The sequence below is a fragment of the Arachis hypogaea genome, chromosome 3 (genome assembly GCF_003086295.3).
Source record: "Arachis hypogaea cultivar Tifrunner chromosome 3, arahy.Tifrunner.gnm2.J5K5, whole genome shotgun sequence".
Taxonomy (NCBI): Eukaryota; Viridiplantae; Streptophyta; class Magnoliopsida; order Fabales; family Fabaceae; genus Arachis; species Arachis hypogaea.
The window spans coordinates 107603929-107619188 of NC_092038.1; positions in this window are offsets into that span (position 1 = coordinate 107603929).

A 15260-nucleotide genomic window follows, 5' to 3' on the forward strand; every position below is an offset into this window, starting at 1 on the left:
CAATAAATATGTGTTTGATGTGGATAAGCTTATTTAATTTATGCTCTTAGCTGTAGAAAAAGGTTGTAGAGGAATGTTTCAAATTATAGATCAGTAATTTGTAAAAATGTAGGGGATCATGTGGACCTTATGCTAAGTGAATGTTGTTTTTCTTATTTTAATTGAAATTCTCAGGGCTTCCTAAGCTTCAAATGCTTAAAATTTACCAATGGGAGAAAAAGAGAATGGAAACTGCTTCACAGCCAGAGAATTTATCAGAATATTCCAGAACTATTTACCACATGTGATAGGATCAGTTCTAATATTTTAACAACATATGTGATAAGCCGAGTCTCTAGCCTTGCTAAAAAAATTTGAAAAAAAAATTCTCTGTCATAACCAAATACATATACAACTGAAGGGTTTCCTCTATAATGTAGCCAATATTTTCATGAACAAATATCTGGGGTGTCAATCAGGCATCTTAGAAGGATGTGGACTCCATTTGTAGGGATAGTAAAATGCTTTCCTCGCCAGATTCTTGAATTGGTCCCCTGGTGGTGTGGTTAGGTGATTCACCATTTTTCGGTGAGATGTGGTCAAGGTCGATAAGTACAGAACTCTGTGCTGTTCTCAATGCTTCTAGTTCTGCTGAAACTTCTTTCATGGTTGGTCTTTTCTTCCCATTGAGTCTCAAGCATCTCATTGCAAGATTTGCAATGGCAAGAATGTGACCTTCCCTTGCTTCCTTAAGCATTTTAGCATCCAGAATTTCAGAAAGCTGGTTCTCCTTCATCAGAGAAATAAATTCTGCTATCAGATTCTGACCGTTATCTTCTAATCATACGTGGCATTGTTATGTTAATGCATGGGTATTCTTTTCCTTTTCCTTTTGTTCTCCTAATGTCTTCGGCTTAGTTTGGTAAAGCTTTTACTTTTTAAAAGTAGCTTATAAAAGTTAACTTTTAAAAGATGGCTTTTTAAAAGTTGTAGCATTTATGTTTGGTAAATCAAATCAAAAACAACTTTTAATAAACATAAGTAACATCAATTGTGTTTGGTAAAATAGCTTTTAAAATTTAAAAATACTATAATAGATATAAATGCAAACATTAAATTTGAAAATTAGTTAACATATGAGGTTATATTAGACTTTTAAATTTTGAAAAGCACAAGCCAGCTTTGAAAAGCTCCCTCCTAGGTGCTTTCAAAAGCACCCCTAACTTTTAAAAGCCGCAAGCACAAGCACTTGAGCTTTTTAATTTACCAAACGCAAAATGACGTGCTTGTGCTTTTTAAAAGCACAAGCACCTCCTGAAAAAGCTTTATCAAACCCAGCCTTCGGCCTAGTATTCTTTTTCTTTTTCTTTTAAACTTTAATAATAATAATAATAATAATAATAATAATAATAATAATAATAATAATAATAATAAAAATCAATTTAAATTTTTGTTTATCGAAATAGTTTCTAATAAATAATTCAAACTAATAAATAAGTCATAATTAAATTAAATTTTAATAATTATAAAATTTTATTTAATTATTTTTGGTACAATAATTTTTTTAAAAATAAATTTTCAATAAATATAATGATTCATAAATAATTAATTATTTAATTTTTAAAAATTTGGGTGTTACACAACTTGACTATTACAGCTTTCCATGAAGAGCTAATTCTAAAATGCTTAAATTTAACTCTGTTCTTCATTACATACATTAACAATCTTCCAATGAACCTCATTCTACATGACTTTCAATGTTTAGTACAAAGCATAAATGTTAGAAACAGAACGTGGTTAAGAACTTGTTTGTGAGAAACTAAACTTCATATATTACACTTACAGTAGTTACATATACAAAAAGTCAAAAACAATAGCAGGAAGGTATAATATCATTTATTATAAATGAAATTGTAATTCTCTGCGAAAGCTATTTCCTAGGATTTTAGTTTCCAATTCCATGTATAATCATGCTTTGGTCAAACATAAAACTACTCTAACAACTGTATGCAACCTAGATTGTCATGACTACCATTTTTGTTTAGTTATGCAGGCTTGCTTGAGCTAGGCGTGTGTATACTCTTCAATTAAGTTCATAAGTGCCAGTTTAGTTGAAATTGCAGGCTATTATATATATATATTTAAAAATTTTGAGGGTGTTTTGTGGAATTGGCAAATCAATAGTTATACCCATTGATAAAATGGTCTCTTGTTTTCATTCTCCTATTGCACTAGCAGCATAGTTGTTTCTACTTGCCATTATTAGTTACAAACTTGTTTGTTATAGTTTGGATCTTTCTTATTCATTTTGGTATATGCATAGGGTAAAAAAAGAATCACAAGCCAACTTCATTTTTAAATTGAACAGTAAAATTGTTTAATATAAATTATACTTTCTATTTTTTTATTAGCTTGTTTTCACATTATTTCTGCATTTGTTTCTTTCTTCATATGAGTTGAACAGTAAAATTGAACAAAGCTACATTAAGTACGGACATGCAGCTTAAGTGTGATTAGATTTAAAAAGAAAAAAGAAATCAAAATTATTTGTAAATCTTAAGTTCAATGAAATGATAAATCTTGCATTGACATTGCAAATGCATGATAGAAGTTCTGGCCAACTGATTCATGGGTCACAATGGTTATACCTATTGAATTTGTTATTAAATTCTAGGCTCTAAAGGCTGTAACAAGAAGTTTATTTGAATCATTAGTAGAAGAATATGATAAATTCAAACAGCACTGATTGACTTGATTAAGAGAAATCAGAGGCCTTTGGTTTACATCAAACTTGAAACACAATTCTGCATCTTGAGTTCCACAACACTGCATATGGCACAAGCTATCTAGAAATCTGAACATTGCATTGCTTGAGGTGTGCCATTTGAAATGGCTATGATAACTTTGATGTAGCTAATATTATGTTATGCAGCCAAAAATGTAAGATGGTTTGAATTCGTCTTTTCAAGCTTTTGAAATGACTATTTAAAGGAGAGATCATTAGAGCTTTAATTAAACAATGTATGCGCCTAGTGAACAACTTAAAGAAGTGACATAGCTGAAGGTTGTTTCCTTTTATGTAATCCCACATTCTTTTTATAACCTCAGCTCTTGATAACTCACTTTCTCCGGTACCAAGGAAATTTACAAGGGCATCAAATAGTTGAAGAGGTGCAAGAAAACCTGATTTCTCCCCTTCTGACATTTTTACTTTTTCTTTGGTTCCTCTTATTCTGTCAGAGTAGGTAAAGAATGCAGTGAACATGCTATTTTCATATAAAACTTGTATCAACAAGTATAGCAACACAAAAACCACTACCACATACCATGAGTTACTCCCAAGTTGGAGATATTAATAAGAAAATTTTACGGATGATTATATGAACTTCAAATAGCATAGAGAACCCAGTTTTTTTCACCAAATAATTATGTCATTTTCTGACCCTCTAAATTAAATGTTCATGTGACCTAATAATAGTTCAAGAACAACACTATGATATCAGGAAAACAAATAAAAATATATATTCCCCATAATAGATGATCTCATGAAATTTTGGATCAACTTTCACTGTCCACTGTAAATACAAGTCATAAAGAAAATTGCCATTTGAGCACAAACTAAAGTTTACAATTAACTTAGAACAAACTGTGAATAGATTTGGCAAACAACATTGCACTTATCAGCAATTACACTAGCAAAAGAACAATTGTGAGACTGTTATCAAGTTTCACTAGGACCTTGCAGCTTCTACTTCGCTGTCGAATAGCCCAAGATATATATACCTGGATCATGAAAAAGCATTGCAATCTCTATAATCGAAATGCTTTTTACCAATCGTTTCTTTGAAACATGCATTTGTTGTCAAAGCAGGGCCATTAACTTTCAACGGAGACACGGCGGTAACCGGCAAGACAACGGCGAGAGCAGAGACGATGGCAAGCGGTGATCTGAAGGCGAGCTGGTCCAAGCCACGGACAGAGAAGCCAGCGAGGATAGGGACGATGTGCCGAGCTACCTGGGTTCCAAAAAGGGGGAAGAGGAAGAAGCAGAAGCGCTGAGAACCTGGGGACGGCCGCGGCAAAGAACTTAGGGCTAGGGTTTTACCATTTTGGTTTGGGACTTTTAATGCTCGCTTCAGAAAGGAGCAAGAATGATTAGGAAAATTGGAGAAGACGAAAAACGATTGATTTTTTATTTTTTTGATATGTTTTCTTCGGAGAGAGGAAACGAATGATTAGGAAAATTGAAGAAGATAAAGAAAGATTGATTTTTAGTTTTTTTTTTTTATGTTTTTATTTTGTTGTTTAAATTATTTGAAATTATAAAATTAGGATTAATTGATTTCTAAAATTTGATTAATTTAAAAGAGTATTTTTGTCTAATCAAATAAAGTAAGAATGTTTAAGACTTTTTATAAAATTAAACAAAAAATATTTCTTATTTTTATTTAATTAAAAGGGTGTATTAGTAAAAGTGGTGATATAATATATATGTTAAAAAGAAAAAATTAAATGCTGATGTGGAAAATAAATTCCACGTGCCTTGTTATTATTTGTCCATATTTTAAATGTATCGGTACGTATGAATTTATCATCGTACCGTAACAAACACCTAATTAATAATAATATGTAACTGTAAAGTTAGCCAAGTCAGCAACTATATTAGTCATATAAACGTTTTTTGTAGATGTGATCAATTAATGTTTAGACATTTTTGTCAAAATTTTTTGGAATTAATTTTTTTTGTGTCTTTCAAGATGCTTTTTGTTAGTGCTAAAAATTTTTGGGTATCAATTTAGTAGTTAACTCTAAAATAAATAAAATAATAACTAAAAAAATAAAAAATAAAAAGTATATATTTAAAAATTATATAATTATTAATTTTTGTAGCACTAATTACTCTTTTATTTAATAAAAAATAAATAAAATAACCTTTAGCCTGATAGTTCGGCCATCTTGTCTAACCAAAACCTGTGAATTTAGTAGTGTAGGTTTGACAATCACTACAAGATTTATATATATTTGTGGATATTTTTTAAAAAACTTTTTTAAAAATTTTCATAATATATTTTATATGTCACATTTTGATAAGTTCTCATAGACTAACAATAAACTCCACTGTTATAATTACCACATAATTAAAACTCCTTTAAAATTTAAGAAAACACTCGAAGAGAGAGAACTGAAGAGTGAGAACTCAACGAATAATTTTTGTTTAAAATTCCACTACATAATTTTTAAACATATGTTTTTTATTTTTGTTTTTTTTATTTTTTTTAGTTATTAATTCTTTTTATTTTAGAGTTAACTATTAAATTGGTATCTAAAAATTTCTTGTGCTAACAAAAACACTTTTGAAAGATACAAAAGACAAATTAATCTTCGAAAAATTTAAAAATTTGACAAAAATTATCCAAATATTAATTGATCATGATTTTCATTACCAAAAAATGCTTACGTGACTAACATAATTGATGACTTAGCTAACTTCATAGTTACTTAGTATTATTGATTATTTAAAAATAATAATTACATAGCTAATAGAATTAATGATTTGGCTAATGTAATTACTATTTTAAAATAATCAATAATATCATATAACTATGAAGTTAGTCAAGTTAGCAACTAAATCAGTCATATAAACGTTTTTTAAGACACAATCAATTAATGGTTAGATGTTTTTGTCAAACTTTTAAATTTTTTGGAAATTAATTTTTTTTTGCGTCTTTCAGAATGTTTTTCGATGCTAAAAATCTTTGGGTATCAATTTAGTAGTTAATTCTAAAATAAATAAAATAATAACTAAAAAAATTTAAAATAAAAAATATGTGTTTAAAAATTATATAATTATTAATTTTTGTAACACTAATTACTCTTTTATTTAATAAAAAATAAATAAAATAATCTTTAGCATGATGGCTTGCCCATCTCGTCTAATTAAAATCTATGAATTTGGTAGTACATTGTTTTTAATAATTTTGGATAAATAGGTCTTTATCTAATTTTACTATAGCTCATGTTAGTTTTCATTCAATTTAAAGTTGGCAGTGTAACACAACGAACAGCTCACTCACTTAACTATCCACTTAGACATTTTCTACTTGCCTTTAATATTTAAAGAATCTTATTATCTCAAAACTTACAAAGACAAAGACTAATTTTAAAATTTTTAATTTTTTAAAAATCGCTTTGTCCCGAAAAGATAATAATCAGGGACCAGAGCGGGTGTATACTCATTAAATATGCTTATAAACCGTGTGTAATAATTTGTAAGGTGATTGAGCAAGTTGGTCCATGTTGTATGTTTTCCTTTAAGCAGCATGTGATGCAGCGTTGTTATTGAGGGAGATAGAATAATCCTAGGGGTATATACAATAAAGGCAGGTGGGTAACGTTAACGCTTCTGGTTGGCTTGCCCCCTGAAACCATTAACCATGGACATGAATGATTAATCCGTGAATCAATCCTACCAAAGTGGTATATATCAGCAGTTTGACTTTTCATACAAATTCAACAAGCTGAAACTCCTGTATATAAATTGTTAGCTAGTACTTAGTAGCCACATGCAACATTATTAAGCTTGCTGTAAACACATACAAAATGAATAGGTGTGGTGGTGTTGTAGCTGCCAAGAAGAACATGAAGAGGGGACTTCCCAGGAGAGGCCACATCAAATCCAGGATTGCTTCCAATGCCTTCCATTCCATACTCTCCCTCGTTTCCAGAGCCTCATCCACTGCCTTCTTGCATCTACATCTACATCTACATGAGAGAGACAAACTTCACCTGACCCGTGTCACCAAATCGTAACGGCTACCAAAGGGTTTTGTTGTATCCGATCTACTTCTTCGTTACTATTTTCTAATTCATTTGTATTGTAATTTTTATTAGCCTTTACATATTTCTTTCATTCTTGAGCAAATTAATTGTTTCTACGCCGTACTTCTTGTCACTATCATCCCCCATTACCATTTGTCACTTGTATTATTAATTTATTATCATATGATGCCTCAAGTATTTCAAGGGTACGCTGGGATATAACCACATCATTTTTTTTGAATTAGTGAAGAATTTCTCCTAAGACATACATAAGAGGAAATTTTCGAATTTTTATTTATCTCAATCGATTTTGTATGGTGTGATTTTGTATTATATAGGATTTTCTTTTACATAATTTTTATTTTATTTATCAAATCTTGTATGTTATGAAATGATGGTATTTTAGTTTACAAGATCAATTGAGAGAAAAAACTGATAGAACTTATTCTTAATTTTTAAATAAAAAAGATTAAATATATTTAGGTTTGATTTGATAAATTCCAAATAGTTTTTATTAAGTACAAGTAATAATAATTATATTTAGTAAAGTAATTTCTAAAATATAAAAATAGCATAATAAACGTAAATATAACAGTTAAATTTAAAAAATTAATTAATGTGTGAATTATATTAGTCTTTTTAGTTTTGATAAATATAAATTAATTTTAAAAAAATTATTTAGATATTTTTAAATAAGTTTCAAACATAATTATATAATTTTTTAATTTATTAAATATAAAATAAAAATTTTATATTTTAAAATAAAATATCTCTTAAAAATTTTTGTACCAAATTAAATCTTAATTAGTTTTTAAGTAGTGTGAATGAGTTGAAATTTCAATTTTGTTAAATACATATTGTGTTTTAAAATTTATTTATAGAAATAATATCATATAAATATTTAGATAAATAAATGGTTAAATCTAACATTTTTACATTATTTTGTGGTTCAGTCATGTGCAGCTAAGTTGGAGCCTGCACCTGCACCTGTACCCGCACGCACTTACTCTTAAATTGCAGTGCACAAGATGGTGCGGCGGTTTGGGATCGGATAAGCTCGATGACTGTATCCTATAGTGTCTAAATTAGAGTATTAGATCAGAGCACTACTATATTCATTAACCAGAATTGGAGCCGTGTACAGGAAACAATGAAAAAGTTAACTAACAAGGCAACAATTAAAAAAGGATGAACTACTCTCAGATTTTAGAAAATTTATTTTCTTAATCTATTTTTGTGGATTAATACATACAGTGGCGGAACCTGAACAAAATTATTTGGGGGTGATGGGGGAGGGATTTTTAAAATAAAATTATATAATATTTATTGTAAAGGTATCAAACTTAAAGAAGAAGAAAAAGAGTAGGAGAGGTAAGAGCAGAAAGGGTTGTGAGGAATGAAGAGCAGAGTGTGCTTTGTGTTGCTGAACTAAATTGAAAGGTGAAATTTAAAAGCACTTGTGAGTTCAGTTACAATATATATATCACAGCTGTCATCACTCATTGTGAACCTACACGTGCATAACAAACCTGTACTAACAAGACTCTAACTAATTTAACTATATGAATTAGCTGAAACTGTATTGAGCTAATTGTGCTGAGCTGGCTAACTAACTCTCTCAGCTTACTCTATCATGACCCCTACTACTTGGCTTTTCTTCTGGTGCTTTGGTTAGTTCACTATCATGACTCCTACTGCTGCTGCTGCTGTCTTCGTTCCTTGCTTTCTCACACTGCTCTAAGTTCACTTCTCCTTTTGTTTCTTCTTCTTTAAGTCTGATAGAAGGAGGTTGGTGTTCCTTTAGGTCTACTACCATCAGTTTGGTTCTTGACTCCAAAAAGGCAGTACTTGGTAGAGGTTTTGTTAACACATCAGCCAACTGTGCAGTTCCAGGAACATGAGTAACTTGAACAATCTTCTTTGTGACATAATCTCGAACAAAGTGCAAATCAATCTCAAAATGTTTTGATTTTGAGTGCAAAATTGGGTTTGCTGCCAATAAAACTGCACTGAGATTATCACAGTGTATTGTAGGAGATGTTTGGAGTGGAATTCTTAGCTCAGCCATGAGACTCTTAATCCAAATTAACTCAGCAACCAGGTCTGCCATAGCTCTATATTCAACTTCAGTGCTGGACCTTGCAACAGCACTTTGCTTCTTTGAGCTCCATGACACCAAATTTCTCCCAAGAAAAACACAAAATTCACCAGTTGATTTTCTGTCATCCGGATCACCTCCCCAGTCCGAGTCACTATATGCTGCAATGGTGTGAATGCGTGTCCTGTGTAGATACAATCCGAAGCTTGCTGTGCCACTAACATATCTTAGCACTCTCTCTACCAGCTTCCAATGCTCATCCAGGGGTGTGTGCATAAACTGTGACAGCTTGCTTACACTATATGCTAGCTCTGGGCGAGTGATTGTGAGGTACTGCAGGCTCCCTACTACCGATTTGTAAAGCTTTGGATTGTGAAAAACTGATCCACCAGAGGTAGAGATTTTGACTGAGGATGGAAGGGGTGTGTGGCAAGGTTTACAATTTTCCATCTGTGCCTTATTGAGTAGGTCTTTAACATACTTTTCTTGGGACAGGACCAAACCATCAGCATCTGTCTTGGTTACCTGAATCCCAAGGAAGTAGTGTAAATCACCTAAATCTTTAAGTGCAAATTTTTGGTTTAGCTGCTGAATCACTTGGGCAATTGCTTCCTCCGATTCCCCTGTGATTCTTATGTCGTCAACATACACAAGCACAAATAATGCAGAATTTTGTTTGAACCTGACAAAGACAGAAACATCAGATTTTGTGGCATTGAATCCCAGGTGTTGCAAGGCTGTGGAGATCTTGTAGTACCATGCCCTTGGTGCCTGCTTCAGGCCGTAGAGTGCCTTGGTGAGCTTACACACTAACTAACCATCTCCTAATTCATAGCCTCGTGGTTGCTTCATGTATACGTCTTCAGTTAGATCACCGTGCAAAAACGCATTATTTACATCAAGCTACCTGATCTTCCAATTTCTGCATAATGCCAACGTGAGCACAATTCGAATTGAGGTGGGTTTGACCACAGGGCTGTATGTCTCGGTGAAATCAAAGCCTGGCCTTTGTGAGAAGCCCTGAGCCACCAGTCTGGCTTTGTACTTCTGGAGACTGCCATCAGGGTTGTACTTGACTCGAAACACCCACCTGCTACCTACTGCTTGTCTCCTTTCTGGTAAGTGAACCAGCTTCCAGGTGTGATTTTGGATTAGAGCATTGTACTCTGCATCCATGGCAGCCTTCCAGGCTGGATTGATTAGTGCATCTCTCACTGATCTTGGTTCAACATGAGCAGAGAAGATCCTGGGCTTAAACACTCCATTTTTGCTTCTTGTCACCATGGGATGGACGTTCAAGGGGACAGGCAGGGGTGTATCTAATAAGGGAAGGACAGTTTCAAAATCTGAGATGGGAATTGGGATTGCTGTGGCTGATGGTGCTGATGGCACATGGAGGGGGGAGGTAGTATGGTATGGCTGTGTGTTTGGTGCAATTGAGGGGCTAGGACTAGAGTTAAGGGTGTGGTGAGGTGAGTCTGATATTGGGGAATTGTTGCTTGAAGATGTTGTTGGAGCTGCAGGGATTTTTAGTAGTGGAATAGTTGGTGCTGGTTGAGGTTGGGATAGGGAGTTTTTTTTTTGTAGCTGTGGGAGCCTAAACTTGCCATCTTTGAAGGGAAACTGGTGCTCATCAAATATCACATTGCTTGAGATTACCACTTTGCCTTGTTTAGTAAGGCATTTGAAGCCTTTATGCAATGTGCTATAGCCGAAGAACACACAAGGTGCTGATCTGAACTCCAATTTGTGCCTATTGTAAGGCCGCAAATGTGAAAAACACAGGCAGCCAAAGACTTTGAGGCTTGTATAGTCAAATTGCCTTGCAAACAACTTGTCAAAAGGAGATTGTCCTTGCAACACCTGAGTTGGCAGCCTATTTATCAAGTATGTTGCAATTAGAAAGGCTTCACCCCAGTATTTTGTTGGCATTCTAGCACTTGCCAGCATTACAAGTCAGTTCTCTACCACATGCCTGTGCTTCCTCTCAGCACTGCCGTTCTGCTGGTGTTCATGTGGGCAGGAGAACCTGTGAACTACTCCTTGTTCCTGTAAATCCTTGGCTAAACTTATATATTCAGCAGCATTGTCAGATTGAAGCATCTTAATTTTGGTATTCAATTGCAGTTCAACCATTTGTTGGAAAGATTTAAAAACTGATTTAACTTGAGACTGAGTTTTAATGAGATATAACCATGTGTATTTGCTATAAGCATCAATGAAATTCACAAAATAGTAGTTGCCATTCAGATCAGAAATAGGAGCAGGGCCCCAGACATCTGTATACACTAGTTGTAAGGGAGCAATATACACAGTATTAGAGGGAGGATAAGGGAGACAGTGGGACTTTCCAACACAGCATGACTCACAGGGACTTTTATTAGCAGGAGCAACAATGTTACACGACCTTAAAACAGAAACAACAACATTATTGGAAGGGTGGCCTAGTCTATTGTGCTAAAGAAGAAATTGATTATCTGCTGTAGACATAGTTGAGACAAAAGCAGCTGGATTACTTGATGGAGTGAAGTTGAGGAATTTGTACATTCCCTTTTCAACCTTTCCATGTATGACAATCTTTTTAGTTGCCTGGGATTTTACACAGCAGCCATTAGAGTAGAACTCAAAATAAACATCATTATCACAACAGAATTTGTACACACTAATCAAGTTCTTTGTGATATTAGGGACATGAAGCAGTTTGTATAGCAAGAAGTTTCTACTACTTAAATCAGTTTTGAAATAGGAGTTTCCAACAAGGTTAATATGCAAACCTGATCCATTTCCTATGATCACTTGATCTGTGCCTTCATAGTTTTCTTTTTCGACCAGATTTTGTTGATTTGAGGTCATGTGGTGTGTAGCACCCGAATCTGGATACCAGCCTTCATCTTGCAAGGTTGCTGGTGTGGCTAGCACATTGCTCAGATTGGCTTGCACTTCTTGCAGCGGCTATGACCTATTGTACTGTGTTCTTGAGTCATCATTTCTCTCATATCTGTACCAACAATTCTTAGCAGTGTGCCCAGGCTTATCACATACTTGGCAAATAGGTCTTGCATTGTTGAACTATCTTGAAGATTGATTCCCTCCTTGAGACCTTGAACTGTAATACTGTGCACCAGCCTGTCCATTTTCATTATAGGAGCCTCTGACACCTCTTGTGTTTCTGCCACCTCCTCGAGAGCCACCTCTAAATCTACCTCTTGTATTGAAGTTCTGCGAGTACCCTTGTGTGCTGTGTGCTACATTTGCTTGCATAAACAAATCTGACTTTCTAAATCTCTCTAACATGCTTTCGTGAGTTAACAAGAGTGATTCCAGTTCTCCAACTGTGATACTTACCGGTCTTGCAACTACAGAAGTAATTACCGTACCATATTCCTCAGTCAAGCCATTCAAGATTGCATTGACATGATCACTTTCTCTCATCGGTTCTCCAACAGAAGCTAACGCATCTATGGTTCCTTTTAATGCTAACACATAATCACTCACTGAATTGACTATTTTAATTGTGCTCAGCTTGTTCTTCAGCTGAATTATTCTTGCTCTAATTTGTGAAGTAAAATGATCATCTAACCTTTTTCAGATCTCATGTGAGTAAACACAGCCTACCATCCGAGTTGTGAAAGGCTTGGTCATCGAAGCCAGAAGCCAAGATTTCAATAGTGCGTCTTGTCTTTTCCAAATTGCAAATTCTGGTGTGATTTGTCCTGATTCATCAAAGTGTTGAGGGATTCTTTCTCCTGTGATATGGTGAAGTAGATTGTGACCTTCAATTGTGGACTCAGCTTGATCTTTCCACTGTAGAAAGTTATCATCATCAAGTTTCATTGAGATTGGAGAAGAGGTGAAGCTTGGAGCTACAGCTGATTGATTCATTCTAACTTCTGTTGTTGATGAGCTTTCTGCCATTGAAGAAGCTCTAATACCATGTAAAAGTATCAAACTTAAAGAAGAAGAAGAAGAGTAAGAGAGGTAAGAGCAGAAAGGGTTGTGAGGAATGAAGAGTAGAGTGTGCTCTGTGTTGCTGAATTGAATTGAAAGGTAAAGTTTAGAAGCACTTGTGAGTTCAGTTACAATATATATATCATAGATGTCATCACTCATTGTGAACCTATACGTGCTTAACAAACCTGTACTAACAAGACTCTAACTAACCTAACTATATGAATTAGATGAAACTGTATTGAGCTAATTGTGCTGAGCTGGCTAACTAACTCTCTCAGCTTACTCTATCATTTATATTAATTATTTTTAAGCTTGTTACTAGTATGACAAAAAATAAATAAAAAAGTTATAATTATAAAAAAATTAAAATATTATAAATCGTGAAATATGTAAAAAAAATTACGGTTAAAACTTAGAATAATAAATATTAAAAATTATAATATTTATTGAATATTTGAATATTTTTTTTAGAAAAAAATCAATTAAAGAATCAATAAAATATTAAATAAATACTAAATTCAATATATAAAAAGATTACCCCAATTTATTAAAGACTTGCAAATGATCTATTAGTTTATACAGATACAATTAAACTAATATTTATTTAATTTTTTTATATTTTGTGTAATGTAAAAAAAAATTAAATTTGAAAAATTAATAAAATCTAAAATAGCACGTCTAACATGCATGTTAAGTTTAAAATAAAAATATCTTAATATACTGCTTACCAATTAAATTAATTTCACTTTCTATCTACATACAACTCATATTTTTATAAAATATTTGGACCCACTATCCTAAAAAAACTTTGCCACTGAATACATATATATAAAAAAATATAAATATACTAATTATTTTATAATTTAACTTATATAAGATAATTTTAAAATAAGTGAAGATTACTTATCAGTTCGGGTTTAATAAAAATAAAGCTAATATTATTGTATTTTATTTGAATTTTTTAAATCTAACAAAAATCAATAGTCAAATAAAAATAAAGTTTTAGAATTTTAATTTTTTTACTTAAATAAGTTAAATAAAAAACAAGAAATAAAATAAAAACTAGAAACTACTTACACAGAGGACAGTCTTACTTAAGACAACTCTCAAACTTCTCTTAAAGAGAGAGAAATTCCACTTAATTGAGTTGTAACTTTATTGCCATTTTTACTATGGTATCTACCACCGTGTTTGTATATTTCATAATTAAACAAAAGTCAATTCGCTAATCCAATGCATAATATATTTTATTTTGAGTATCAATGGATCAATAAATCCAACATCTCGTTGACTCACATCTCAAGCTAAGAGATAATATCTCCAAATAACAAACAATTTTTCTTGAAGAATGCTATCACTCTCAGTTGTTCTCAAATACCCTCTTTACCAACACCCATTACAATCTCTGATAATGCAAGCAAAACCAACACTATCATCAGAATCAGAATAACTAGCATCACAATTAATCTTGAAAGTACCTATAGATGGAGGATTCCAAGAATTACTTAGAACAAAAGAGAGCGAGGCACATACATTATAATTCAAAGACATTCCTAAGCTCTTTTTCTGAAACTAATTCCAGACAAATCACTTTTTTTAGAGTCCAAGTCTCATGAGGATTAAAGATATCATTATTCCTTACTTGCTATATCCACCATAGTCCCAAAAAGAACTTGAATGGATGCGTTTTTCTATGATACAAGAATCGGTTCTTCAAATCCAAAGGATGATAAGAAAGATCCAATCTGTGCCATACAAGCTAAGCTTTCAGATAATCTCGAATACAATGTAAAACCGATTCCTGACTAGAAAGACATCTTAGGCACATATCCAATCATGTCATCCTTCATATGAAGAAAAAACTTGTAGTAGGAAGAGCCTTTCTAAGACACAGTCAAGCCAAAAATTTGTGCTAGCCTTTTCAGAATAAGCTGGTGCCAAAGACAAAGCCAATTCCCCTACTCCTCCCAACTAAAAAGCAGCTTACACCACTAGAAGTAATGATTGCATGAGTAATATATTTTGGATGTAGCCAAGGCAAATACCAACTGGTGCGCAAAATTAGAACTCGCATAACTTCACCCGCAAGTGCACTGGGTCATCCAAGTAATACCTCAGATGAGTGAGGGTCGATCCCATGAGGATTGTTGGATTGAACAAGCAAATAGTTATCTTGCTGGACTTAGTCAGGCAAACAGTAAAAGGTGATTGTTGTTGTAAACGCATAAACGATAAATTAGCAAGTAAAGAAAATAAATAAACATAACTGGTGTAAAACAATGATGAGAAAACAGTTAAGGTCTCGAAGATGTTTATCTTTCCAGATTAAGACTTCTTACCAACTGTTCCGAGGGTTACCTGAAACTGGAGTTCGATCTCGGACGAGATCTTCTGTACTGGCCGGAGCTGCTGT